A 5,696-nucleotide genomic window follows, 5' to 3' on the forward strand; every position below is an offset into this window, starting at 1 on the left:
TTATTTCTCTTTTGATCTCTTCTTTGATCCAGTGATTGTTCAGTAGTATGCTGTTTTATCTCCACATACTGTGAGCTTTCCAATTTTCTTCTTGTAATTGAATTTTAGTTTCACACTGTGATTGGAAAAGATGCTTGATAGGATTCCAATCTTAAATATTTTGAGACTTGTTTTGTGATCTCATATATGATCTGTCCTATAGAATATTTGTGTGTGCTTGAGAAGAATAGGTATTCTGCTGCTGTTGGATGGAATGTTCTGTAAATGTCTGTTAAGTCCATCTGGTCTAATGCATCACTTCAGCCCCATATTTCCTAATTTTCTGTCTGATCTACCCATTGCATAAAATGGGGCATTGAAGTTTCCAACTATTATTGTATTGCTGTCCATTTCTTCCTTCAAATCTATTAATATTTATTCTATATATTTAGGTAATTCTGTGTTGGGTGCATAAATATTTGTATTCGTTATATCCTGTTGGATTGACCCTTAATATTATATCATGACCTTTGTTTATTACACTCTCTGGATGGAAGTCTGTTTTGTTTAAATATAGCTACTCCTGCTTTCGTTTCCATGTCCATGGAATATCTTTTCCCATCCCTTCACATTCATTCTGTGTATGTCCCTAAAGCTGACATGGGTCTCTCGCAATCAGCATGTAGTTAGGTCTTATTTGTTTTGTTTTGTTTTCGTCTATTGAGCCACTGTATGTCTTTTCATTGGAAGATTTAGACCATTTACATTTAAAGTAATTATGGATATATGTGAACTTAATGTCATTTGGCTAATTGTTTTCTGGCTAATTAATTTCTGTAAATTGTTTTTTAATTCTTTGAGTCCTTCTGTTTGTGATTTGACAGTTTTCTGTAGTGGTTTATTTAGATTCCTTTCTTTTTATCTTTTGCATATCTAATGTAGATGCTTTGTATTTACCATGAGGCTTAAATATTGGTCCCATGAGTCTCATAAGTTGTCTGCACTCTTTTTCATTCTTTTTTTTCTTTTTTCTTCTCTGATTATGCTGATTCCGCACTCTTCAAGTTCACTCTTTCTTCCTGTTGCCCCTATCAAGTCTGTTTTGAATCCTCTATTGAATTTTTCAGTTCAGTTTTGTATTCTTCAGCCTTGTGATATGTTTGGTTCTTTTCTCTTTGTTGAAATATTCACTTTGTGCATATGTTATTCTGACCTTGGTGAGCATCTCTATGACCATAATTCTTAACTCTTTATCAGATAAATCACTAATCTTCAAGGTCTACTTCTAGATTTTTATCTTGTTATTCAATGTGGAACATGTTTCTGTATTTCTTCATTTTCCTTGACTACCTGTGTTGATTTCTGTGTATGAGATAACATAGATAACATAGTTGAGGGTGTGCCAAGTTCTCTAAGTGTTTTAAAGGGGAGGATCTTAGCATCTAGATACAGACTGACGGGAAGCTGGACCCTCAGGCAGAAGCTTTTAAAGTATTGAGCCATCTTTCATGGAACTGTGAGCTAGGTGTTTGTCTACTTCTCCACTGAACCCTGGGGGAGTAGCTAGTTAAGAATTGTTTCTGTTTAGCTACAGTCCTGTGTGACCTATGAACACAAGCTCCTTCCAGTGATGTTGGTGATTTGGATTGGGCTACATACAGGGAGAATGCAGCCATGGTGTCTGCTGGCTTCCCTGGTCTCTGAATAGGATGGCAGTCTCTCCCTAGGTGTGAGATAGATTAGAAGCCTGACCTTTACGCTACAGCTACAGCTTTTAAGGTACGCAGATAGTGTTCCCTCTCTCACTGTGTCTCTGTCAAATAAATAAATGAAATCTTTACCAAAAAAAAAGATAGGCAGCTAGGCCTCTGTCATGGAAAGACTGAGATAAGGGCATTTTTGCCTACTGATTCTTTCTTGAACCCTGGGCATATAGCTGGTTTAAACCTGTTTCTTTGTTAGCCATAGTCTTGTTCAACCCACAAACAAAAGCCCTGCTGGCCACCACTGCCAGGCTATCAAGGACTGTGTCATCTGGGTGGCAGCTACAAGAGCTCCTGCACCTGGTATGTGTGCCAGCCCCTTGGAGGAAGACACGAGTGACTTAGAGCAAAAGAGAGTGCAGAGATGATACCTGCTGGGCTCAGAGAAAATAGTCTGTTCCTAAACCAGCAACCAGACTTTCAGGCTGTAGCTTGTAAGATATGCAAAGAAGCCTCAGGAAAGACTGGGAGGAAAATGGGCATTTTTCTCTGCTGCCTCTGGTGGGTTTTCCACAGTAAATCCAAGCCAGTTAACCATTCTCTGTTTGCTGTAGTCTTGTGGGTCCTGTGGGCACCAGGCTTGTTGGCTTTCAAACCTAGGTGTTTCAGGGGCTCATCCCTCAGAAGTCTTAAAAATGGGGACATTAGATGTTGCATCCACACCCTTCAGTCCTCTGGGAGTATATGTAAGTTCCTTCCTGATTGTTTGCTGCTGTGCCAGAAGTGGAGTTCATGGCAAGAGTGTCTCTAAACCTCTCCAACCCCTTTTGGGGGGTGGGGGGTGTTTCCTTGTTTGACCATGGCAGCGTTTCTCAGCTATTTTCTGGATTTCTTTCAGAAGGAATTGTTCCATGTGTAGCTCTAGATTTGGTGTATTAGATTTGGTGTATCCATGGGAGGAGATGAATTCAGGAGCCTCCTGTGTCACTGTCTTGACCAGAACTTCATTTATCTTAAAACTCAGTAATTAGGTGCATATACATTTAAGGTTGGTACATCTTCTGGACTTACTATATTTTTTGTTATGAAATATCCATCTCTAGTAATACTTGTCTTGAAGTCACCTTTCTCTTTAGTGTTTGCATCCTATGTCTTTGTCTTTCTTAATCCTTTTTTAACCAGTGCTTGTCTTTATATTTTCCTAAGTCTTTTTAAACACAACATTGAAGCTTTTTATCCAGTATGATGATATTTGCATTTATTGGTGATGCTTAATCTGTACACAATTTGTGGTTGGGTTAGGGTCTGTTACCATGTTTTTCCTCTTTGTCCCTTTTTCTCCTCTGCATTAATCAAGTATTTTTAAATATTCCATTTTATTGCTTCTATTGGCTTTATAACTACACCATTTACATTTTCTTAATACTTGCTAGAAGGATATACATTCTTAATACAGCCTACCTTAAATAACATACCATTTATGCCTGTATAATATATGTCATATATGTGTACTCCACTTATCCCTTTATGGTGTAATTATATATTTTACTTCTACATGTCCTAAATCTTAGTTTTTTAAATTTTACTTTAAATTGTTTTAAATAGTTATTTTCCTTTCAAAAGTTAATTGGAAATAGAGCTACCCTACAACCCAGCAATTGTACCAGGTATTTACCCTAAAGATACAAATGCAGTGATCCAGAGGGGCACCTGCACCCCGGTGTTTATAGCAGCAATGTCCACAATAGCCAAACTATGGAAAGAGCCCAGATATCCATCGAGAGATGGATAAAGATGTGGTGTGTATATATATTGAATATAATGGAATATTACGCAGCCATTAAAAAATGAAATCTTGCCATTTGCAATGACTTGGATGGAACTAGAAGGTATTATGCTAAGCGAAATGAGTCAATCAGAGAAAGACAATTAACCATATGATCTCACTGATACGCAGAATTTAAGAAACCAACCAGGCAAAGGATCATAGGGGAAGAGAGGAAAAAACGAAACAAGACAAAACGGGAGAGGAAGACAAACCATAAAAGACTCAATCATAGGAAACAAACTGAGGGTTGCTGGAGGGGAAGGGGGTAGAGGGATCGGGTAACTGGGTGATAGACATTGGGGAGGGTATGTGTTATAATGAACACTAGGTATTATGTAAGATTGATGAATCACAGACCTGTACCCATGAAACAAATAATATATATTGAATTTAAAGTTAATTGGATTTTAATTTAGGCACTAATTTTTATCATTTTTGGCACTTTTTTCCTTCATGAAGGTATGTTTCATCAGGTTATCATGTACCTTCAATGTGAAGAATTTCCTTTAGTATTTTGTGTAGTGCAGGTCTTCTGAAATCAAATTTTCTCAGCTTTCATTAAATATAAAGGATATAGAATTTTATGTAAAGATCAGCATTTAGACTTTTAGTTTGACAGTTTAAGCACTATGAAGACATTTGTAATCCATTTGTACATTTCTTCTGGTCATTTGTTCATTCTTACCATTTTTCCCTGCTGTGTCTTTTTTCCTTTTAAAATTTCTCCTCTTGATTTCCAGCAGTTTGATAATGATGTGCATAGGTGTGACTTCCCTTATATTTGTTTGCAGTTTGAGTTTCTTGGATCTGTGCGTGCTTATTTTTTAAATCAAATTGGAAAAATTTTCAACTTTTATTTCTCCACATATATTTTTCTGCCCTAATCTCTCTCCCTCTCCTGGATTCCAGCTGTCCATGTTAGATCACTTGCTATTTATATGTTAAGTCTGTTCGTTTTTTTTTTTAATCCTTTTAACCTCTCTATGCTTCAGTTTAGTTTCTAAAGATGAACTAAGTTCACATACTCAGACTGCCTAAATCTTATTTTTTCAAACCCCAAAGATTATGCTTTTTAAACATTTTTTTTGAGCTAGACTTTTAAGGGATGAAGGAGACATCCATGGAATAACTAGTCAGTTATTTAGTGCTTCTCCCACCACCTGAATAGCTAGTTGATACTGAGTAAAAGATTTAGAATTATGGGACAGAAATTGGTTAAAAGTACAAGAGTATAGTATATCAGAGAAAAGGCTAGAATGTTATCTGTACCCCAGAAGAGCTAGGTTGGAGGGAGAAATGAGGGTTTACTACAGGTGAAATTATTCACCAGGTTTATTTAGGCCCTTACTGAAGCTTTATTTTCCCTAAAGTTTTTTTTTTTTTTTTTGATGAATACTTTCATTACAAAAATGCTATCGTTTGGTTAAGAGCAAACTTTTGAGACACAAGGGGATGTTAACAGTTCTCAATCTTATAAAAACATCCAGCCCAACTCATTCAGAGCTCAAAAGGACAAGCGAGTGTGCTCAATCATACGCAGTGAGGGGATGTTATAACCATTTCAGTAGGTGTGAAATTTGAAAGTTACAATTATAGTTAACTAAAAATGGATTACATCATTTCTAATCCAAACTAAATCAGACATGACACATATTGAGTGTAAGAATTCAATTCATCTGAAACAGCTACTTGTAGAAGTGTACTATAAACACTGATGTTTTAAGGTGAATTATGATTCTGTAAGCATATAACACTGCAATTAGAAAAATAGACATTTTAGTCTTTTTATACTAAAGAAAAAGGAAGACATTCAATAAACACATTCCAGATGAAATAAGTTTTACAAAAAGAAATGAAGGCTGAGAAATTAAATTTGCCATGAAGAACTTCAGAAATCAGACTTTTCTGCCTAACACTACAAATGCTGGAGATGTCTGTGAAAATATGGACATTAAGCACATCTAAATAAATGTAAGTCAAGATAGGGCATATAATTCAATGAATAACCATAGGATAAGCTACTATGTCATCTCCAATGAACAGATTTCAAAGTAATCAGCATTGGAATGGGAAAGACAGTTTTTAACCTTAAATAATTCTAGCAGTACCCAAACAGTATTACAATATAAGTATTTATGCCCAAATGTTAGTTTTTTAATGACAGAAACTCAATATTCACACGGGGA

The sequence above is a fragment of the Eumetopias jubatus genome, unplaced genomic scaffold (genome assembly GCF_037043125.1).
Source record: "Eumetopias jubatus isolate StellerSeaLion01/CBP00866 unplaced genomic scaffold, mEumJub1_p1.0 scaffold_4, whole genome shotgun sequence".
In the NCBI taxonomy this organism is placed as follows: Eukaryota; Metazoa; Chordata; class Mammalia; order Carnivora; family Otariidae; genus Eumetopias; species Eumetopias jubatus.